Here is a 25,768-nt window from a genome sequence, read left to right on the forward strand (position 1 = left end):
TCTGAGGATGAAAACCAGAAGAAAGACTTACAGTCGCTCCCAATAAATGACAGAATTCTCTCCAAAATTTAGAGACAAACTGAGGCCCCCTGTCAGAAACCACATCCGTCGGGAGGCCATGAATGCGAAAGACGTGATTAATGACAGCATCCGCTGTCTCTCTGGCTGAGGGTAATTTGGGCAGAGGAATAAAATGAGTAGCCTTCGAGAACCGGTCCAAAACGGTCAAAATAGCCGTATTGCCACCAGATGGCGGGAGACCGGTGAAGAAATCTAGCGAAATGTGCGACCAGGGTCTCGAAGGCACTGACAGCGGCTGAAGGAGTCCGGCAGGAGGGCGATTAGAAGTCTTAGAAACAGCACAAACAGAACAGGCCAAAACAAACTCGCGTATGTCCCGTGCCATAGCTGGCCACCAGAATCGCTGTTTAACTAAAAATAATGTACGACTCACCCTGGATGACAAGCCACTTTGGAGGAATGTCCCCATCGAATGACGTCAGACCGAATCCCCTCCGGCACAAACAATCGACTAGGTGGGCATCCGACCGGGGGCGTTACCCCGTCCAGGGCTGTGCGAACCCTGCTCTCGATCTCCCATGTCACTGCAGAAATACAAATTCTCTGGGGAACGATGGGCTCAAGAGATGGGATAACGCGTCGGGTTTGATGTTTTTGGAACCCGGCCGATAAGAGATGGTAAAGTCGAAACGTCCGAAAAATAATGCCCACCGAGCCTGCCTGGAGCTGAGTCGTTTGGCGGACCTAATGTATTCGAGGTTCTTATGATCGGTCCAAACGATAAAGGGAACCTCCGAACCCTCCAACCAATGACGCCACTCCTCCAAAGCGAGTTTGACAGCCAACAACTCCCTATTACCAATGTCGTAGTTTCGTTCTGTGGGAGATAATCGGTGAGAGAAAAACGCGCACGGATGAATTCTGTCATCCGAGGCGGCGTGCTGGGACAGGATAGCGCCCACCCCCACCTCTGACGCGTCAACCTCCACCACAAACTGCCGGGAGGGATCAGGTGTCACTAAAATGGGAGCTGAAACAAAGCGGCTCTTCAGATTGGAGAATGCAGCCTGTGCTGCGCTCGACCACCTGAAGGGAGTTTTGGAGAAGGTTAAGGACGTCAGAGGGGCCGCGAGCTGGCTGAAATTGCGAATAAATCGCCGGTAAAAATTGGCGAAGCCCAGAAATCACTGCAGGGCCTTACGAGACTCCGGAATTGGCCAATTTACCACAGCCTGAACCTTCTCTGGATCCATGCGCACCCCCTCGACTGACACAATGTGTCCTAGAAAGGGAACAGACTGTGCATGGAACACGCATTTCTCCGCCATGACAAAAAGCCCATTCTCTAGCAGCCGCTGAAGCACTCGTCTGACTTGCTGCACATGTTCCTGGAGAGAACGAGAAAAAATCAGAATGTCATCCAGGTAGACATAAATAAACTGATCTATCATGTCTCGCAACACGTCATTTACGAGTGCTTGGAAAACCGCAGGAGCATTAGAAAGCCCAAAAGGAAGAACACAATATTCAAAATGCCCCCTGGGGGTCAAAAACGCGGTTTTCCACTCATGACCCTGCTTCATGCGAACCAAATGATATGCGTTACGGAGATCTAATTTCGTGAAAAACGAAGCCCCCTGCAGACGCTCGAACGCTGAAGCCATCAGCGGCAAAGGATACGTATTCTTCACCGTGATGCTGTTTAGCCCTCGATATTCAATGCAGGGTCTAAGAGACCCATCCTTCTTTTTCACGAAAAAGAACCCCGCCCTCGCCGGTGAAGAAGAGGGCCGTATGATCTTGGCCGCTAGAGAATCAGAAATATATTCCTCCATGGCCTCCCTCTCAGGAATAGAAAGAGAGTATAACTTGCCTTTGGGCGGAGACGTACCTGGCAATAAGTCTATTGCACAGTCATAGGGACGGTGAGGAGGCAGAGAAGCAGCTCGAGACTTACTGAACACTCTCTTCAGGTCGAGGTACTCACTAGGCACGTTTGACAGGTCCATGCGCTCCTCCTGAAACACAGAACAAGAAACAGCAGAACGAGCAGACGAAAGACAAGACTGATGACAATTCTCACTCCACGAAAATATAGTATTAAGACCCCAGTTAATATGAGGCTTATGGAGAATCAACCAAGGATGACCTAAAACCACCGGTGTGTTGGAACAGTCTGTTAAAAATAATGAAATGTTTTCAACATGATTTCCAGACGTGATCAGTTTTATGGGTTTAGTGGAGTGAGTGATAGTGGGAAGGGAAAGTCCGCTGAGTGCGCGTACTGCAATGGGTTGTGACAGAGCTATAACCGGAAGTTTAAAACTGAAAGCAAAACTGGAGTCTATGAAATTTCCCTCCGCCCCGGAATCGACAAGGGCGTGGGTGTTCTGGCTTCCGGAACCCCATGTTATGGTGACAGGTAGTAATGTGGCCGCCGCAGAGGATTTGTCCAAACTGATTTTACCCATCAGTAACCTCTTACCTACTGATGGGTGTTGTCTTTTACGGAACAGGAAGCCACCCGATGCCCCGCCCCCCCCCGCAGTAAAGGCAGAGTCCCTCAGTTCTCCGAAGGCGTTTCTCCTGCACGGACAAGCGGGATCTGCCCACCTGCATGGGCTCCGGGTCAGCGCTACTCATCTCCGGCGCCACCGCCGAGACCGGAATCTCAGGAAGAGGGTCCGGAAATCTGCCATTCCTCAAGCGACTCTCACAGCGGAGCAGTCTGGAATCCACCCGGATAGCCAGATCCACTAATTCGTCCAGCGTCTTAGGCAGATCTAAAGAGTAGATCTCATCTTGGAGCCGATCCGAAAGCCCATGTAGAAACATGTCCCATTGAGCCTCCGCATTCCAACCGCTTTCAGCAGCCAACGTGCGGAACTTGATTCAATAGTCCGCCACGCTCCGATTCCCCTGGCGGAGCTCAGCAAGGATTCGGGCGGCCTCTCTCCCAGAGGCGGCCCTATCAAAGACCTTTTTGAGTTCTTTGGAGAAAAGATCGAAGGATGAACAACACGGTAGCTTTTTCTTCCATGCTGTGGTACCCCATTGGGCTGCTCTTCCAGACAAGAGGGTGATTACGAACGCCACCTTGGATTGCTCAGACGAAAACAAGGATAGCTGTAGGGTGATGTACAGGGAGCATTTGGCCAGGAAGGACCAACACAAGTGAGGCTCTCCAGCATAGCAGGTCGGAGGGGGAAGGCGAGGCTCAGCAGAGCGGCTAGCGTTAGCAATCACTGGCACTGGCATCACCTCCAGGGCTGGTGCAGGATCCGCTTGAGCTGCTCCAGAACCCAGCTGTTGTACCTGCGAAGTCAGCAGTGAGACTTGCCCAACCAGGGCCTGGATAGCCTGTGCTGTGGTGGCCAACGCTTCATCTTGGCGATCAATCTGGGCATTGCTGGTTGTGAGGAACTCCGAAATCTGTGATGCACTCGCTGGATCCATGGTGAAGGTCAGTTCGTTTTGTCACGAATAAAAGAATGTTCAGGGGGATCCAAGTGAGTGTTTAACAAAAATAATATTTATTGACAAAGTCAAACAAAAAGCAAGTAATGAATGTGGTGCTAGTGCTAGGAGAGATCGGGCAGGAATCAGACAGGAAACAGGGTCCAGAAATTAGTCCTTAGATCCTAAGCACACAGACAGAACTGCACACCATAAGCACACATAACGAACTGACAAAGACACACAGAAAACGTGGCCCATATATAGGCCTGAATATGAGCCTCAGCTGGCGGGCTCATCAAGCCAGCTGAGTGCCGTCATCACACGTGATCAAAACAGATACACGTGGAGAACAAAAACAAACCAACATGATCAAACAGACACTCCGGAAGAGCGCACAAACCTGCAACCGTGACAACAACGTCACTGAGCAATGGTCACAGCACAGCAGCGTCAGTCACATTTTTGGGTCCTCTTGAAACATGCAGCATGTCTTTATAAATTGTTTTTGTTGTAAGAAAATGTAGTATGTTTTATTAATTTGTTTGCATTGTGGGATATCGCAGCACATTTTTTAATGCGTTGTGAGGATTTGCAGCACGCATGCTGTCAAACAGATGAAGATCTTTTCTCAGTTTGCTGGTGGTTTTTGTAATTTCATGTATTTTCTGAAATTGCAGCAGGTTAAGCTCTCTGAGCCACCGTACTAAAGTCACTAAAGATATCAGATCAAATTTTTTTTTATTATTTTACATTTATTAAAATAAAATAAGGTGCTTTTTATTGAAGTTATTCTTTATTTTTTTATATAATTTATTTATTAATTTTGTGTTTTAAAGCACTTGAACAGACTTATATTTTAAGCTATTTTTGGACCAAATGATTATTATCATAAATTAATCATTACTTTCTTATACTTTCATTCTTTTTAATGAGCATTCTGTACAGGAACATCATGCTGACTTTACACATTCAATCACATCTTCACTGGGATGTTGGTCTTCAACCCATACCATTCAGTTTTTTTGTGTGTGTTATGTGTGTCATTTTCATTCATTCACAGCTTTACGTTCAAGCTGTTAACTATTTATGCTTATGTTGGCGTAAGGTGGTGAACGTGCCTCTGTTGATACACTGCATTTTCTCACATCGCAAACTATTTGCAGAAATGTGCTGCATTTTCTCACAACACGGCTGTTTAGGTTATGATTATTTCTAATAAAATACAAAAGGCAATAGAATCAGGATGTTAAAATAAACAAACAAACGCTCACCTTTCAAAGATCGCCTACATCTTCACTGAGCAATAGTCACAGCACAGCGGCATCCGTGAAGTTTTTGGGTCCCCTTAACATTTTCGTTGTGTTCTGTACTTTTTGCAAGTGTTGTAAGAAAATACAGCACGTTTTTGTAAATTGTTTGCGTTGTGAGAAAATGCAGAGCTATTTTATTAATTTTGTTCGTTGAGTGAAAATGCAGTGCACTTTCCTAAGTTTTTTACGTTGTGTGACAATGCAACGCGTTTTATTAATTTTGTTTCCGTTGTGAGAAAATGCAGCGCATTTTTGTAAATTGTTTACATTGTGTAAAAATTCAGCATGTTTTCTTAAATAGTTTACATTGTGTGAAAATGTAGCACATTTTTGTAAATTGTTTGCATTGTGTGAAAATGCACTATGTTTTATTAATTGTTTTCCGTTGTGTGAAAATGCAGCGCAATTTAGTAAATTGTTTGCAATGTAAGAAAATGCAGAGCGTTTTTGTTAATTTTGTTTAAGTTATGTGAAAATGCAGTGCACTTTCGGAATTTTTTTACGTTGTGTGAAAATCCAGTGTGTTTTTGCAAACTGTTTGCATTGCGAGAAAATACAGCTTGTTTTATTAGTTTGCTTATGTTGTGTGAAAATGCAGCATGTTTTTGTAAATTGTTTGTGTTGTGTGAAAAAGCAGCGCATTTTTGTAAATTGTTTGCATTGTGAGAAAATGCTGCACCTTTTATTATTTTGTTTATTTTGTGTCAAAGTGCAGCAGGTTTTATTAATTTGCTTATGTTGTGTGAAAATTCAGTGCATTTTGTAAATTGTTTGCGTTGTGAGAAAATGCAGTACGTTTTATTAATTTTGTTTCCAATGTGTGAAAATGCAGCGCATTTTTGTAAATTGTTTACGTTGTGTGAAAACGCATCGCGTTTTTGTAAATGTTTGCGTTGTGAGAAAATGCAGCACGTTTTTATTCATTTGTTTATGTTGTGTGAAAATGCAGCATGTTATTGGAAATTGTTTACGTTGTGTGAAAATGCAGCATGTTTTGTAAATTGTTTACGTTGTCTGAAAATGCAGCATGTTTTCTTAAATAGTTTACGTTGTGTGAAAATGCATTTTTGTAAACTATTTGCTTTGTGAGAAAATGCAGAATGTTTTATTAATTTTGTTTCCGTTGTGTAAAAATGCAGCGTTTTCGTAAATTGCTTGTGTTGTGAGAAAATGCAGCGCGTTTTATTAATTTGTTTACATTGTGTGAAAATTCAGCGGGTTTTTGTAAATTGTTTGCAATGTTGGAAAATGCGGCGCGTTTTTGAAAGTATATGTGTCACAATTACCAATGATCTAGACCATGCAGATCGCTGGAGAACTACACATCTGCAGGCAAAAGAATTAGTCATGCACGGCTCACACGGACGTGTTCCAGGTTGCATTGATTACGCACACACACACACACAGCTGTAGGATTGTTATGAACTGATTACATGGACTATATACACAGCACACATGCACACCTCTGGGCTGAGCCTTGTTTTACAGTTTTATGATATTACCGTGTTCCCTTGCCTTGATTTGCTTTGTTTTTACCATTGCTTTGTGTGTTTGTTTATTACTGTCAGCTGCCTGCCTTTTGACCCTCTGCCTGTTTTCTCCCATTGATTCTGGATTTCCTGTATACTTCTGTTTGTACCTCTATTGAGTATTTTTTCATATTATTTAGATGAAACTTATTTCCATACAATATTTTTAAAAAGTATACAGTGTCATAGAAGACACCTGAACGAAGAAGCTTTGTTTTTCGCCTTTATGACATTTCTCTTCAACTGTGAGTTTTCTTAAATTGCAGCAGGTTAAGCTCTCTCGGCCACCATACTAAATTCACTAAAGTTATAAAATCTAAATTATTTTTATTTTATTTTCCATTTAATTCAAAATTAGGTGTTTTTATAAATGCAATTCTTTAAAAAAAATAATTTATGTAATAAAACTTGTGTTTTAAAGCACTTAAACAGACTTATATTTTAAGCTAATTTTGCATCAAATGATTATTATCATGAATTAATCATTACTTTTTTATACTTTCATTCTTTTTTTATTGAGCATTCTCTACAGGAACATCATGGCGACTTTACACATTCAATCACATATTCACTGGCACAAGCGTGTTGTTGGTTTTCAACCCAAACCATTCTGTTTTTTGTGTGTTATGTGTGTCATTTTCATTCACAGCTTTACATTCAAGCTGTTAACTGTTTATGCTTGTGTTGACGTAAGGTGGTGAACATGCCTCTGTTGACACTAACTTGAAAAGGGACGCACAAAAACCTCACAACAGATGAAGCCTGATTCTGGTTAATCCAGCATTAATCAAGATAAATCTCACCCCCACCTCCCTTTCCTTTTTATATCACATTCTATGGATGAACGGCAGATTGCAGAGGTGTGTATCCGTCACGTTATCTCACTTTCATTGGAAAACAGAGCTGTAATCGAGAGCCAAAAAAAAAAAAAAATGCATCAAATATTTTGGTAGCAATTCATTATCCAAATATAGAAATGCAGTTAAACCCTCAGGAGTTTCAACACCCTTTGAAATTTACAGAGGCAGATTTATTTTTTCTTTTTCCACCATATGTGTTTTGTTCTCCTGCATATAGAATTAGAGAGCTGCATGTGCACAGGAAAGTGGGAAATAGAGACATCAGGCCTGAGATTGACATTCTACAAACAGATTTTGCTCTTTTCCCCAGGGCAGCACGCATGACTCTGTGACTTCCTAAAGCCTTTGCAGAGAGAAAGCTACAGCAAAATATCCTGCCAGCAGAGCAGTCTGATGGAGCCAAACATAGCACAGTTTGTTCCTCAGCTATTTGGAGGAGGTTCTTTTCTATTCCTGTTCATATTCTTGGGGAAATCCTGCAATTGATGTGGTCACCTGATGATAAATACTGTTTTGTGAAGAGCGCCTTTCAGTATGCGGCATCAGTGCTTTGAATGGTGTAAGTGGATGTCTTTAAAGTCATCTGAACATTTTGGGGGTTAAAACTTTTTTTAAAAATGTTAGTTTACATTTCTAAAGCTTTGGTTTCATATTTAAAAATGTTATAAAATCAAAATTATTTAGTTTAATTAAAAATAATTTACACTAAATTATTTATTATTTAAATTAGTCATTATTTCAATTCAAGTTTATTTGTGTAGCTCTTGGCAATAATCATTGGGTAGGTTTACATGGACAAGAATAATGCTATTTTATTATTATTGAGACAACACTCTGATTATAAGTCTACCATGTAAACAGCATTTTTATTAACTTAATCCAAATAAAGGTCAAACTAAACAGTAATCGAATTAAGACATGTGGAGTATGCTGATTTTAGTGGCATTGTTGAAGTTCAGTACAGAAATGTAAACACAGTAATCAAAGTATTACCGTTGTGTAGGATTTTCGCTGTGTTTGGCGACTGGATAGTCTATACACACAAAGCTGTTTGACACTATTCTCTGCAGTCAGTGAAGGACAACAGACACCTGCATCGTGAAATGCTGGGGATTTTTCCCATATGACGTGTGGTATCAAATTGCATTAAAGCAACACTCTTCCAGCAGTTCATACTTGCATCCAATATCTTGTTTGTTATAGGGTGCATGCATGAAATGTTTATGAATGAAAGTGAAAGTGCCTAGCTGCAGTTAAAGTTGACAAATTAAAAACGAAACCCCTGAAATGACATGAAACTCCAGAGAAAATGTGGATATCGTGCTGACGCAATGACGGTAATCGATCTATGTGCTATAACATGTAAAACGATGATGAAGATAGGAACATTTAAAAAGCAACTCATCTAAACACCTTAATCATTTTACTGTCTTTTACAGATTAAGGCAAATAAATTGATTACTGATGTCTATGCACATTATTGATACTGATGATGCACATTATTGCATTACAATGAAATTACAGTTTTTCTCAGTGGCTTTAGTGCATTTCTCACAATACTACTTACATTTGGACAAAAGTTAATGAATTTCTCAAAACAATTAGTAATTTGGATAGATGGATGGATGGATGGATGGATGGATGGATGGATGGATGGATGGATGGATGGATGGATGGACGGATAGACAAACAAATAGACAGACAGAAAGATGGATGGATGGATGGATGGATGGATGGATGGATGGATGGATGGATAGATGGATGGATGGATTGAATAAATAGATAGACAGAGATAAAGACGAATTGATAGACAAATAGATAGATAGATAGACGGACGGACGGACGGATGGATAGATTCATGACATCATATCATTTACTTTTGCACCTCCACCATATTTCAAAGTTCATCATTCTGCTAATAAGGTGTGGATGTGTGTGGGCTGGAACATGTGCAACATGATATGCCACGCAGTCAGAGGACTTGTTCGACCCGGGGCAAAGATGAAGAGGGACAGACACGTCCTCTTCCTCTCTCTGGCAGATCTGGAGGAGCCGCAGCGCAGAGAGATATTATGTAACCGCAGACCTTGTGTTTGTCCTCTCTGGGTTCACATTTACAGCCCTGACGGAGCGAGCCGAGCTTGAAGACACCCTGCGTTTCTCTTCCTAGGCTCTGCCACTTTGCATTAGCGTTTGATTTCATAGTCACTGATAATTGGCCCAGTTTGTGTTTTGTGTGTTTGTCCTTTTTCACTCTGACATTGAGCTTTATGGCCACTGAGATATGAACAACGGCACGCTAGAAAGAGACATAACGCATCCAAGCCAACAATTCAGAAGATATGATATTTCTATTTATAATGAAGGACGGAGGATGAAAATGTCTGAGCTAAACTGATGCTGGAGGGGAAATGATTTCATGCATCAGGATGTTCCCTAGCTATAGCGCAAACCAACACCATATCAGTGGCCCAGTGTTCTTAACAGTGGTCATATTTTTTATTATCCATCCATCCATCCATCCATCCATCCATCCATCCATCCATCCATCCATCCATCCATCTATCATCTGTCTGTCCCTCCATCCATCCATCTATCTATCTATCTATCTATCTATCTATCTATCTATCTATCTATCTATCTATCTATCTATCTATCTATCTATCTATCTATCTATCTATCTATCTATCTATCTATCTATGATCTGTCTGTCTGTCCCTTCATCCATTCGTCAATCCATACATCCATCCATCCATCCATCTATCTATATATCTGTGTTCTGTCTGTTTGTCTGTTCGTCCGTCCGTCCAGTCGTCAATCCATCTATCCATCCATCCATTTATTTATTTATCTATCCTTCTATCATCCATCTATCGTCTGTCTGTCTGTCTGTTTGTCTGTCTATCTATTGTCTATACATTTTTTCATCTATCTATCCATCCGTCCGTCTGTTTGTCCGTCCATCCGTGCGTGTGTTTACTGCATACTAAAGTCATGTTGGTTCCATAAGAGACAGTTCACCCAAAAATGAAAATTACCTTATCATTTGTTCTACCTTGTGTAGTTTTCAACCTTTATAATTTTGTTTCAGCGGTTAAACACAAAAGAAGATCATTTTAAAAATGCTGAGTGCTGGCACCCTTCTGCTTTCAGAGTAGGGGAAGAAAATACTATAGAATTCAATACTAGCAACTATTAATTTTTTAAATATATTCTTTTCTACCCAACCGGAAAAAGAAACTCTGGTTTTGAACAAATGAAGGGTGAGAAAATGATGACAGAATTTAATTTTTTAGGTTAACTATCCCTATAATGTATAATATCAGTCCTCTCTTTTTGATCTACATTAATCTGTATAGCTTCCATTGATAATTTAGTTTGTTCTATATTTAAATATATTATAATGTTCTAATATTCTAAAATACATTTGTTGGGACATGCTTTTTGTCATATTAGAATAATGTGATGATTCTGAAAATACTGACTTTGAATGAAAATATGTTTAGAGGCATAATGGTGTGGCTGGGCAGTATATATATATATATATATATATATATATATATATATATATATATATATATATATATATATATATATATATATATATGTGTGTGTGTGTGTGTGTATGTATATATATATATATATATATATATATATATATATATATATATATATATATATATATATATATATATATATATATATATATATATATATCTGCAACCAATAGTAATGGTTAACAGTTACTGTATATCATATATTAATTTATGAAACTTTTTTGTCAAATGAACTTTTATACACACTTCTCTAAAACACATTATTCAAAATTTATTAAAAGTATTTGTCATTCCAAAAGCATTTCTGGTTTGTTGGAATTTTTATATGAAATATTTAGAGCTATTGATCCCTGCCGTGTATATGTAAGGCAGTGAATCTCAAGTGCTTCTCAATTCCAGTCCTCTCTGGTCGCATTTTTCTGTTTTGTGTCTTTAACACAGCAGGGGTGCATTTTTGTAAACCATTGTTAGCCAACTAAAAGTCTTGAGTTCTTTAAATACAAACAAGCATTTACCAAATTCATTGTTTCAATAAACATCCGCAAACTGCGTGGCAAACTTGTATGCTTGCAACTACACCTCTAGAGCTTTAGTTAGAAGCATAGTTCCTGGTTGTGTTCTATTCCCAGTTACCCTCTCAATTCATTTAAAAACATTCCAACATTTAAACTTGGAATGATTAAATAAAACATTAAAGTCATCTCTCTTAGTTGTAATTTGCTTTTGGCGTCTGGTGGATTTGCGAAAAAAAAGAGAAAAAAACGTACCTCCTGGGAAGTATTTCACGATCTCCAGAAATGTATATACAGTTGAAGTCAGAATTATTAGCCCCCCAAAATGAGTTATTAAAACTATTATGTTTAGAAATGATATATGGGGGGCTAATAATATTTAAGGGGGCCAAAATTCTTTAACTGTATATATATATATATATATATATATATATATATATATATATATATATATATATATATATATATATATATATATATATATATATATATATATATTTATATATATATATATATATATATATATATTCATATACATACATACATACACAGTGTGTGTGTGTGTGTGTGTGTGTGTGTGTGTGTGTGTGTGTGTGTGTGTGTGTGTGTGTGTGTGTGTGTGTGTGTGTATAGGTACGTTTTCAGAATGAGCCTGGCTTCGTTTTACAATGCTTTGTTATTTTTTTCCAAACATCACTAGTTTTTCATTAGTATCACCTATATGCATTTAGTTAATTATCACTCTGTGTATTGAAGTTTCCCTCAACTGTGGCAGTGTCTTAACTCCTGTCTCAACCTCTGTGGATAATAAACCTTCTGTTATTATCTTTGTGCTTTCCCTCCTTAAACCCAGAGTGATAGTAATATAATAATATTATTTTTAAATATGATGGTTTACATATTAATGTGGCACGGCACAGTGGATCAGTGGTTAGTACTTGGTGGTTGCCTCACAAGAACAAGGTCCCTTGTTCGAGTCCTGGCTGAGCCTGATGCTCCAGTTTCCTCCACAGTCCAAGAGAGGTGTGTGTGTGTGTGTGTGTGTGTGTGTGTGTGTGTGTGTGTGTGTGTGTGTGTGTAAATTGGAGAGTGTATGGGTGTTTTCCAGGACTGGAGGACTCTCAGGTTTGGGTTGTGGCAGGAAGAACATGGACAAAAAAACATGTGCCAGAGTAATTGGTGGTTTAATCTGCTGTGGCAACCCCTGATAAAGAAGAGAATAAGCAAATAAGGAATGAGTAAAGGGTAATCTTTTCTAATGCTACTGTACATTAGTGATAGTATAACATTGTAATTGTGTTGTAAACACTTTTATTTTATTCTCTTTTAATGTATTTGATTCTCTGTAAATTTCCAGTCCTCAGTGCTGCTGACTCAGTTTGTTTTTACATTGCTTCAAAACATTCAATTCAATTATTTGTTTATCCAATGAGCTCTAAATCTCAGATCTTTATGCTCACATTTATAATAATACTTACAAAAAAAACAACAAAAAAAAAAAACTGCAGGCTTTCATTTCTGGCTTTTTCTACCCCTTCCTTGCTGGCAAAGCCTCTCTTTTTCATTCAGTTCTTTCAAAATAAATCTATTCAAAAAAAAATGAGATGTCAGCCAAGGGACATGACAGCCTTTCAGGCAAACATATTCAGGATTAAATGCAATGGTGAGGACTCTACACTGAAAGCTTTATATCTGACTATTAGCTGACAGAACTAATGAATTGGGCAGAACAGACAGTTTTGTTCTTTTTGGTGCTAGTAAAATTCTGCAAGGGTTAGCTTACAGTCTCCCATTATCTGGACTTAAAATTTTGTTTAAGAGTGCAATTTCTAGATTACTTTGATGCAAATTTCAAAATAATTCCCATCAACGGGAGGTGTGAAATATTAGCATAAACACAAACACAAAGTCTGGTCAATTGCAGCACACTAGGCTTTTCAGAAAGAGGGAATTTGTAGAAACTTGAATTGAATCAGAGCATTTCAAACAGACTGAACTAAAGGTGCTGCAATAATGAATATTATGTTAAAAATTATGTTTTTGCCCCTCAAAAATGTAAAGCTTTTTAACCTGTTCTAGTACTCCTTATAAACAAAATAATGTCCTTTAAAAAAATTATAGCTGTTTTTCTGTCCAACAATATGACAAATGAAAATTAATGAGTATTCAGCTACAAATAAAACTTTTAAATTGACATCAAATGTTTAATTTTACAATTACTCTCAAATAGTGTATTATGGATTATTAAATAATATTCATGTTATTAAAGGAAAAGCATTCAAATAATAATAAAACCATAATAATAATAATAATATATGTATTATTATTATTATTATTATTATTATTATTATTAACAGTTGTAAAAGTGTTAATTATTCATTCATTCATTTTCTTTTCGGTTTAGTCCCTTTATTATTCCCACCAACTTGCAATGTACACTGTGGCTCATTGGTTAGCACTGCCTTTAAGTTTGCACATTCTCCTCGTGTGGGTTTCCTCCGGGTGCTCTGATTTTCCCCTTCAGTCAAAATATATACATTATAGGTGAAATGAACGGCCGTAAAGTGTATATGTGTGAAAAGTTGTGTATGGGTGTTTCCCAGTGCTGGGTTGTAGTTGGAAGGCTGCTATATGTAAAATTCGGTTCATTCCTCTGTGGTGACCCCTGATAAATAAAGTGATAAGATTTAGAGGGAAATATAGGAAAATACATGAATAATTAATGATAAAATAAGTAGGGATGCACCGATATGGATTTTTTTGGGCGATACGATAACCGATAATTCTTCAGACTTGGAGGCCGATTTTTATACAGCAAACTTCATAAAAGCTGAAACTCAGCTCTTTTGAACTGAATAGCCTATACTCAAAGCAAAAAAGCTATGATTTCAAAATTGCAAGGTGATTATAGACCTAGATTCACGATTTCACATAAATCCGCATGCAAAAATACAATATTTCATTTTATTCATATCAAATTAACATGCCACTTGACTGTTGCATAAAATTAAAAAGGATAAAAAACAAAATGGGATTTAACCAACAAGCAAGTTAAATATATTTTAAATAAGATGAAAATGAAAGAGCTAAGGACTAAAACCAGCTCAAATGTTCTTGACTAAAACGTGTTACAGTAATGTAGGTGTACAAATATGTCATGTACGAAAAAGTCTTTTTTTAGAGGTGTTTTGACAGTTCAGAGCCACCATACAAGTGAAAAGCTAAATACAGAATGTATTATTTTAGAAAATGTGGCATAAATTCATCCTATTTGGCGTTTTAGATTCTTTTGAACACATGTAGCATCAATGCTTCTGTGTTCGTTCTTGCCGTCAATCGCGGGAAAAATTATCGATGAGAAGTTTATAATAAACCGCTGTGAGGGCGTCGATTTGCCCTCGGAGTCAGATTTTAATACAAACCTGATTATTGAGCTCAGATGACTTTATGACAAACACAGAGCAGATTATAAAGACAGAATGTTTGGCCCGTATGCTGGATTCAGTGACCAGTGCACCTAGGCTCTCCCCTAGGTTGATCTGTGAAGGCTCAAGGCTGTCAGATCTATGTGTGTGCGCGCACGCGCGGTGACAGCTATCACGCACGCTCGTTATAATCAATATGAATATTCCAATCAAACTGAATACAATCTTACATCAACAACACATGGCAAGCAACTCATTAATTATAACAAATAATCATATTAGATCACAAACAGCCCGACAAGTGTTTGTTTAGCACGTCACGTGTGCAGATCAGTTTGGTGTGTGTGTGTGTGTGTCTGTGTGTGTGTGTGAAGCGAAGAGGGAGAGACAGAAAAGAGGAGCGTTTTTTTCGCAATGAGATAATTTTTTAGTGATGTTCCCTCATTGATGATTGGGCCAAGTTACATGTGTCGGCCCAGGAATAATAAGTGAATCTCCCCTGCCATCTCTAACACAACAAAGAGACAGAGCATGAAAGGTTTACATATGTAATATTTTTACGGGTCTGTACAATTACATAATTTATCGGCTTAAAGATATCGGCCTAATTTAGACATCGGATCGATAATGATAATCTTAAAAATAGCATTTATCGGCTAATAACGATATGGCCGCTGATATATCGTGCATCCCTAAAAATAAGTATATTTAATATTGAGGTTGTTATACCTTACTAGTTATTATTTATTAATAATAATTGTAATAAGTAATTATTTTAAAAAAGTGGGAAAATTTTGTTTAAAATGACAAGAAATTAATAATTATAAAAGTAAATATTGAACTTTTGTTTTATTATTATAATTATAATTATTAAAGTTAAAGTAAATTAAAATGTACTAATATCTTCTGCTGATTATGTTAAAATCACGTTTTGTCAGGCTAATCTTAATCTCAAGGCAGTTGCCATGTTTTCATTTTCAAGCCTACGCACTTGTCTCTACATTTATAATAAAAGTTTATAATAAATGGATCTTTCACAGACGGTTCTGTGTTGAAATCCACTCAGTCGTGTTTAGCCCTGTACACAGTGGCATGTGTGAAATTCAATTATGCTCGTGCTGTCCGCCCGGCCTGACTGGAGGAGGAAGCACCGGGCAGGTGGCAAGTCTGCAGGCAGTACCAGCACTGAGCGCACTGTCCCAGGCCAAGACCATGAGATGGACCTCTGCCATGTTCATACAGCCCCACACACAACACCCGATCCAGTCACACAGAGAGCAGGACACGGTCCACACTCCCGCAGAAGCGTACAGAGGCTTCTCAGGGTCACTGCCGCAGAGATGCACATTGCATTGCGCTTTGCTCCATAATTCATACCAAGCTCTTAAAATAGCGTTGTTCCGACAGGACTCAGTGTTCCGCAAGATCACGGAAATAGAATCAATGCAAGAACACAGACTCAATAGAAAGCACCATACAGATGGACATTGCTTGACATTACAAATATTGAACCAGGTAAAACCTAATGTATATGAGAAGAGTGTGTGCGCCACCATCGGTGCTACAGCTCACTTAAAACACTGATTATTCAAATGTTTTTGGCAAATAGTAATTTAGAAAATTTGGGCTAATTGTCATACACATTAGAGTTAAGGCCCACTTAAGTTTAAGTGCACACTGATTTTTATTTTATTTAATTTATTTTTGGCAAATGTCTAAACAAACATGTTATGTTATTGTAATATACTATTAATTGTTGTTATCATTTTAAAAACTATTAAAATATATTATGTATAACTTCAGTAATGATGATTTTTATTAAATGTTTATTATATAAAGGGCACCTATGATGAAAATAATTTTTTGTAAGCTGTTTGGACAAAACTGTGTGTGCATATAGTGAGTCCATTGTCATATTGGAGTGATATACAGTAAAGACAAGAAGTCTCTTTTTAAAACTTCCTCACGTTTAAATCCAAAAGGATTCAAATCTCTCCCATTTTGAGTCCCACCGCAACATGATGTAGGGATGTGGTTTCCATGTTCACCAAATGATTGACAGCCACGTATTAACATGTCTCTGTAGTAATGCATATAATCATATCGAAAAAGACAGGACATGTGCAAAGCAACTGGGATCAAAAGATCTGTTGAGCTCTCTGTGATCATCAATCATTATCAAATGTGTTCAAGAACGGGTTTTACAAGTTTAAAACGTTTTTAAAACATTGCATGTTTGTAATAAATTACAGTGATATTACTGTCTTCACTTTATCACCACAGCCACGTGTCGAGTATACCAGTAGTAGAAAAATCAAAAAGTTCAGAAAAATCATACTTAAGTACAAGTACCATTACTTGCCTGAAAATGTAGTGCAAGTACACTGTAAAAAAATTATTTGTTCACTCAACTTAACTTTAATAGGTTAACGTGCATTATCAATTTAGCAGAACTTGCCAAGTTTAGTTACATTTTCAAGTTGACTGAACTTAATCCAGCAGATTTTCTCAAATAGAAACAAAACAGACCACGGAATGCAATACACATTTTTATTAAAGGTATTTACTCTTAATTAAGTATTTTTACAAATTGATTGTAAAGTGAGAGTAATCACAAGAGAAGAAAAAAAAACTTGAAATCTCTAAAATACACAACTAACACAGGCTCTTGGAAAAAAATTACACCATAACGTCACCAAAACTTGGTAACATTTTACAATAAGGTTCATTAGTTAATGCATTTACTAACATAAACTAATCATGAACAACAGATGTACTGTACACCATTTATTAATCATAATTGAACATTTACTGATGCAATTTTAACATCCAAGTCCATGCTTGTTAACATTAGTTAATGCACCATGAGTTAACTTGAACTAACAATGAACTACTGTATTTTCATTAACTAACTTAAACTAACATGAACAAATACAGTAGTAGATGTATTGTTCATTGTTTGTTCATGTTAGTGAATGCATTAATTAACATTAACTAATGAACCTTATTGTAAAGTGTGACCCAAAACTTTTATCTCAGCATCTGTATTTCAATGTATTTTTAAGTGAGTGAAGTTGTGCACTGCCAATATCTGCACCAGTGTTCATCAACAGTTTCTGATTTCCAAGAGTCATCCCTATGTTCAGCTTTTCTTCAGAATCTGTGTGTTGTATAAAAAAAATACATTACATTATCTAAAACACTACAGCTGAAAGGTATAATAAACACATCATGTACACCAAATCTTATTTACCTACAAATCATTACTTGCGTGACGGCAGTGCTTCAGCTTTTAGTGTCTTATGACAATTGGCTGATTGGTTGTTGTAAATCTTGCAGCTCCACTTAATTTATCAGCACCAAATTCCCCACATTGTTTGGAAAAATTCTATGAAGAAAAGAAAAAATAAAGCCAAAACATATTTTATAGTGTACACAATCAAAACCAGAGAAATCACTAAATCTTTGAAATATAAATTTTACTTAAATCTTTAAAAATTATTTGTCAACTGCTGATTAAATATTAGTTTACTGCATGCATATGACAGGATATATATGGTAAATTCTCAACAGTAGTAAGTCAGTCTTTCTCTTGGATTGTGCTGCAACCTTTAGAATGAGACAATTTGGCATTTATGTGAAGTTTTGTAAATACTTTTTTTAAACATTTCTCTACTGTAAACAAGAGATGTTAAATAAAATTTCACCTGTTGTAAGTCAGTCTGGCCTCTGGGAATATGCTGCAACCTTTAGAAAATCTCATTTGGGTAAGTGATTGTAAATACTTGTTCTTAACAGAGATGTATAGTAACGAAGTAGAACTACTTCACTACTGTACTTAAGTACTAAAAGGCAGTATCAGTATTTTACTGGAGTATTATTTTTTTCTCCTACTTCCACTTTTACTTAAGTACATATTTTCCATGAGTTTAACACTTTTACTCCGATAGATTTTTTATGTGGTGCATCGTTACTCGTTACTAGGGTGTCAAAATGATTGATATCAGTTCAGTAATAGATCATAACCGGTTATTACGTGATGATGTCATTTATCTCCTATGCGCGATGTCGCAATACTACGGCGAAGGACGGAGGCGCGATGGCGAGGCGGCACAGCATACCAGCCGCTAGTTTACTGTTAGGGAGAAATGTTGTAAAACTTAACCTCTGTCTATCTCTCGCTCTCTCACTTTGGACATTTGATTCGCTGGCCAGTTTGTAAGGTAACTTTTCCTCTCTTCTTAGCTGTTAAAGCTGTGGATCCAGACATGAGCGTGCCTCATGTGCAAGCTTTCTCCACTGTGTCAATTACCTGTGATAATCGCGTATTCTTCCCGCCATGGGTGAACAGTGCTTATATTTCTAAAGCCCTTTCTGTTAAGGACAATAACCAATCATAGCCGTGTAAGACCCGCCTGTCAGCGCTCAAAAAGCAGGCAGGATAATATTGACATGAGTTTATTAGCTGTAAATGCTCGTGCTGTCTTTTGTGCATGAGTTTTGTTTGATACATCCAGAAAGAGTGTTTTTTTTGAGCAGGTCAAATTAAGGACACAGTTCGTATATCTGACTGCTGAATTAAAGGACAAAATTGTATTACAAAAAACCCTTTAACTGTCACACCAAGACAAAAGCAATAGAAATTTTGGATTGCATTTCTTAACTCTTAATTTCTTAACTGATTAATTTCTTAATCAGCCTCTACCAAATGGTTGAGATTTTAGTTTATGGTAAAAGTACCAGAATTAATAAATATACTACAGAAAATATCAACTGTAAGACCAATTTAATTAAAAACATAATAAAAATAATAAAAATTAATACTAAATCATAGCCATAAACCATAAAATATTTCATATTTTCATTTAACACAGTAATATACACGTTTTCCTTTTTTTTTTTCTTTTTTTTTTACAATAAAATCAAAATCAAGTGAATTAGTGAAGCAGGATTTAGTTTGCTTGTCCTGTTTATTGTGGTATTAACCAATCAAACTTCAAAACTCCCTAAGTGTGAGTGTGTCTTTGTGTGTTTGTGAGTGAGAGTGAATAATGTGTGCATAAGAGAGAACAACAGTGTGATTGTACCTGTGTGTGCGTCTGTGTGTGTGTGTGTGTAAGAGAGAGAGAGAGAGTAAAAACAATTGCAACCTATGTCCCCACAATTCACAAAAATGTGTGTGTGAGAGAGAGAGATAGAGAGAGAACTGTGTGTGTGAGAGTGTACATTTAGGTGTGTGCAGGGCAGTGTGTGTGTGTGTGTGTGTGTGTGAGAGAGAGAGAGAGAGAGAGTATGTATGTGAGTGAACATGCTAAATTATCTCATCAGTGAAGGCATTTTTTGGTAAAAGGGCCTGACGATGTGAGTTCTTGTACAATAGAAACTATTTACTAAGAAAAACAGTATCATAAGCCGTGTTTCTTTTCATTCTGCTTAAGTACCCCAAAAAAGATATTTAAAATAAACAAAACAATTAGTGTATTTTGACTGCTTTCTTTAATAACTACATTACACAATACTTGTACTTTTACTTTCAGTACTTGAGTAGTAAATTTTGAAATAAACTACTTGCAATACTTAAGTACAAAAAATGTTGAATACTTTTGTACTTCCGCTTAAGTATGGTGCTTAAAGAGCACTTCTACTTCTACTCAAGTCAATTTTCGATAGAGCACTTGTACTTTTACTTAAGTATGGGTCTCTAGTACTTTATACATCTCTGGTTCTTAAATACTTGACTACTCTAATATTATGAATTGAAATACATGTAAAATGTCACCTTTAAGGAATCAGTCTGCTCTCTGGGAACAGCCTTTAAAAAGAGAAAAGTATATTTAAATTTAAATGTAAGATCCATTAAAATCTATATAAAAATACCTGTAGTAGATAAGTCAGGGAACTAGAAAAGTATGATTTTTATACACATGTTGATATATTTCAAGTTCAAACCTAAGAAACTTTACTGAGCTTTATACATGTGGCCAAACTCCACATTTAGCAAAGGTGTAATCTGCTCTAGAAACACTTACACGGGGAACAATACATTGACAATCAGTTAATATGTGTCATTTTACAAGTTATAACACAAATTTGAAAAAGCATTACTTACCAAATGTTATGACGAAACAATTAAAAAAAAAATTGTAATCAATATCCCATGTGTCTGACTTCTTCTTGTGTTTAACTGACATTTGGCAAACTATGACCTAATGGTGCATATTCCTCCACCTGCTGGATTGGAGGTATGGGCACAACTTAAAGGATGCTGGTTTTGCACGTTTTTAATTTGAGTCGACAAACACTCTCTTACAGAAAAGTTGATACAGAAAAAAACTTTGTGTTGAAAAAACTAAAATGCAGGATTGTTTTTTACAGTGTACACTGTTATTTACCAATATTAACTCGCAATATTCAAAGCTTGGTGTCTAGAGAGCAAAATTTGCCAGTCAGTGCGTGGGTCCTGCATATTAAAGTTATCTAGATTTGCCAAATGTGACAATAAATAGAACAGATCAGGGTACTTACTCATCATTTGCAGTTAACAAAGTCCATCTTTAGACTTGCTCCTGGAATGATCAGCACCGCGTGCTACAACATGACACATTCTGATAGAACTTATGTTTTCTTGTTATATGAACACGTTATTTTGGGTTTTCCATTTCCCTTCATGTTGAGGTTGTTCAGCCTGATCTCACGAGAAAACGTAAGTATTTCACGTTTTGCCAGTTTAGTGGCTGATTCGTACGAATTCGTACGATTTTAGTCGTACGAAATTATACGATTTTAAAAAGGAGGCGTGACACCTAACCCCACCCCTAACCCCAAACGTCATTGGGGGATAAGCAAATCATACTAAATTGTACGAATTAGATCGTACGAATTTATACGAATTAGCCACTAAATGAAAAAGTTCTGTACAGAAAACATTCTGTAGTGCATTCAGTTATTGCCTAGCTGGCACACAATGCCATAACATTAATATTATAGTAGGTGAGATTAAGGTCGTGACATCATGTGACAAAAATTCAACATCTAGCCAGCATCTAAGGACAACATTATCTTGGTGTTCAATAATGACGTCAGATGAAGTTGATATTTAGTTGATTTTAGGTTGTGTTAGAAAGTGACCAAAATCCAACGTTGAGCCAACATCTTAAACCAACGTCATATTGACGTCAAATATTGACAGTTATTTGTCAGGTATGGCAACCAAAATCCAATGTCTGATAGACGTCAAAGCGGTAACGTCCACACAACATTAAGCTGTAACACCATTAGACATTGATTTTAGGTTGGATGTTGGACATTGACGTCGGCCCAACAACATTCCCACAACGTTGGGGAACAACATTAATCTGATGTCATGCTGACGTCTTGTGCCTGCTGGGTGTTTAAGGCCACTTCTTTACAGACTTTACAGACACACTCTGGAGACACAAAAGATTTATCTTATAACTTGAAAAGGGGGTAAAATAGATGCTCTTTAAGTATATATTAATATTCTTCTTAAATTCGAATAAAACCTATAATTAAACATGCATTTAAGTAATCATATTAAAGTGCTTAAATGATAAATAATTATTAGGATTTTTTTATTTATTAATAACAAGATTAAGACTAATTAATATGTAATAAGAAGAATAAGACTAAAGCATATGTTTATTTTTCTCATTAAAAATATTGATAGATTATTACTATAATACTAATATTTTATAATAATGCCTAATTATGAATAAAACACTTCATAAAATTGTTTCTAATTATTTACAACTATATTTTTGTATAATCAAATATAGTTAATATTAGTAATGTCATGAAATCAAATGCAGTGCTAATGTAATTAGGTAACCTCTATATTTCCTCTGCCCATCCCAGTCAACCTTCAATACGTTCTACCTGTAAGCATCCTTTTATTCCATACCAAAACAGGACCTTGTAATATGTTATGCTGACAATAGTTGTAGTCATTAAAAGACACAAAGCTGGACATCACAAGCTGACACACGAATGAATGTGTTCATCTATTGAACACGACTGCTGCGTCAGTCCATCTGTCCTGCAAGAGCTGCTAATGATGTTGACACTGAGGGGGAATTACAGAGGATACAGAAGAGCCCCTTTATTATCCATGGCCAATAATAACAGGCATGTGTAAGGCCTCTCTGGGGTCCAGCAGACCCCCCTCCAAACCCCCTTGACTGGCAGGCCAACTAATGTGTCCTGACTGAGGAAAATCAGCCACTGTTAAGAGGAAACAGCAAGTCCTGCTATAGGAAGGGATGAAACAAATGACAAGCTGTATTTAAGGAAGTGTTCAAGAGTGTCTTAAACCCATTCAGTAGAGCCTCTGTCTGTTTGCCTGTCTGTCTACAGTGAGGAAAATAAGTATTGAACACATAATTTTTTCTCAGAAAACATATGTATAAAGATGCTGTTGACTTGAAATTTTCCCCAGATGTTAGTAACAACCAAAGAAATCCACATATGCAAAGAAAATAAATCGAATTAGTTTACATATTAAGTTATGCATAATAAAATGAAATGACGCAGGGGGAAAGTATTGAACACATGAAGAAAGGGAGGTGTAGAAAGGCAATGAAAGCCCAGACAGCAGCTGAAATCTCTCAGTAGTTATTCAGCAACCCTCTGCCCTTCGTCATTGTAAAATGAATATTAGCTGCTTCAGTCCAACATCTACATTAGCAAGATGATGAAGATGAAACCAGGGTGGACATTTCAGCATAACAATGATCCAAAACAAAGCCAAGGAAACTCTCCAATGCTTTCAGAGAAAGAAAACCAAGATGTAGAATGGCCCACCAATCCACTGACTATTTTATATTTGAATCTAATAGAAAATACAAATTAAAGATCAGATTTGATAGCCGAGACCCACAGAAAAATCAAGATGTTTACATTTTAATAAAATCTGTGAAATCACACCTGAGCAATGTGACTTTATTCTACATATGCGAGGTGTCTTTAACCTGACATCATCATCAAAAAAAAAAAAACTTTTATATGAAGTATTAAATACATTTCAGTAGTTCAGTACTTTCTCCTCATATCATTCTATTGTTATTACACATAACTTATCAAATTTAAAAAAAAAATGTTTTTAGCTTCGTTAGAAGTATTATAGGAAAATACATGACATATTCAATACTTTCCCCCCTGCTGTATATATATATATATATATATATATATATATATATATATATATATATATATATATATATATATATATATATATATATATATATATATATATATATTAATTGAAATCTTTTTGCCCAATATAGTATTGGCATTGTTACAAGGCAGGAAGACATCAAGGTGCATCCCAATCCAAATTTTGCTTCACTTTCTGTTTCAGGAGGTACCTCCCTCTGACACTACCCACCCTGGTACACGCTGTCATAAGCGCAATCACAACCCGTCTCCCGTTTTCACTTTCGGTTTGAGGGCGGCATGATCATCGTTTCCTAGAGCACCAGTTCAGCTTGCTCCGGCCCTGCATAGAGAAAATTGATTGATAGGTCTACAACCAATCAGATTGATATATTGACTGGTCTACAGCCGATCAGAATGCAGACCACAATGTGCTGTAAAAAAATAAGATTAAAACAGTGTTATAGTGAGGGGCCACTGTAAACTGATGAGGATGAGAAGAAACACTCACTCACTAACCTTTGGCTTAGTTCCTGGTTTATCAGGGTATGCCACAGTGGAACGAACCACCAATTACTCAAACCAATAACCTTCCTACTGTGAGGCACTCAAGCTGACCACTGAGCCAAAAATCCGCATTTTTGAATGAGTCTGGAACCTTTTTGCCTTTAGAGGATGAGAAAGCGCTCAGATTTCACCTGAAATATATTAATGTGTGTGTCGAAGATTAATGCAGGTCTTAGGGGTTTTGAAAGACATGAGGGTGAGTAATAACATGCTGTAATTTTCATTTATGGGTGGACTAATTCTTTGAAAATAGGTCACTTATACATGTAAGTGTCAACAGATCTTTATATTAGCTCTGTCATGTTTGCTGTGTTTATGTTTTAGCTTTCTATGTTGTTAGACAATAGCCCTTCACCCACTAGGATAACCATCATCAGTTTTAGTCACAATGGATAAAAGAAAGAGAGTTATTGATGCCAAACAGTTATTGGAGGCAGTAAATGTGAGGGTGGGTTGACATCATGGATGAGTGTTGTATAGTGGGTCGACTCAGCATCGAAGATGACAAATAATAATCATCATTTCATGACTCCAGACAAAAGAAAGTGGCATAGTACAGTGACACAATTTTTAGACATATGAAAACAGTAGTTGTGTGAATGCATACAATAAATTTTACACATTGAGAATTTTAGATATACAACCCCTAGCGGTTATCGTGTTAAATATATGATATATATTTTGTAACTTTGAGGCTCAATAAAATTGTACATTTGAAATCCAAATTAAATTATGTCTAACGTTCAAAGGTACAAATTACAGTTGAAATCAGAATTATTAGCCCCCCCTGAAGTATTAAACCCCCGTTTATTTTTTTATTTATTTCTGTTTAACAGAGATTTTCTCAACACGTTTCCAAACATAATAGTTTTAATAACTTATTTCTAATAACTGTTTTTTTTTTTTTATCTTTGTCATGATGACAGTAAATAATATTCCACCAGATATTATTCAAGACACTTTTACAGATTAAAGTGACATTTAAAATCTAGGTTAATTAGTTAATTAATCTAGATAATTAGACAATATCAATTAGTTAATTAACCTAAGTTAAATAGTTTAACTAGGCAGGTAAGTTTAATTAGGCAAGTTTTTGTACAACGATGGTTTGTTATGTAGACTATAGTAAAACATATAGCTTAAAAGGGCTAATAACTTTGACCTTAAAATGGCTTTAAAAAAAATTAGAAACTGCTTTTATCCTAGCCAAAATAAAACAAATAAGACTTTCGTAGAAGACAAAATATTATCAGACATACTGTGAAAATTTCCTTGCTCTGTTAAACATCATTTGGCAAGTATTTGACTTCAACTGTATGTACAAATGTATCTTTTTAAAGAGGTTTGCAACAACTGA

The 25,768-nt window shown here is 36.6% G+C and overlaps 1 long non-coding RNA gene across 1 annotated transcript; it reads right to left on the bottom strand.

Moving 5' to 3' along the window:
• Positions 1–17,207: 17,207 nt before the first annotated feature.
• On the bottom strand, positions 17,208–20,874 carry LOC141378841 (uncharacterized). The gene is made up of 4 exons (XR_012394337.1): positions 20,783–20,874; positions 20,453–20,485; positions 17,927–18,061; positions 17,208–17,833 (listed from the first exon to the last, which is right to left on the bottom strand). It is a non-coding gene; the product is annotated as an uncharacterized lncRNA (long non-coding RNA).
• Between the last annotated feature and the right edge of the window lie 4,894 nt (positions 20,875–25,768).

The sequence above is a fragment of the Danio rerio genome, chromosome 18, assembly GCF_049306965.1.
Source record: "Danio rerio strain Tuebingen ecotype United States chromosome 18, GRCz12tu, whole genome shotgun sequence".
In the NCBI taxonomy this organism is placed as follows: domain Eukaryota; kingdom Metazoa; phylum Chordata; class Actinopteri; order Cypriniformes; family Danionidae; genus Danio; species Danio rerio.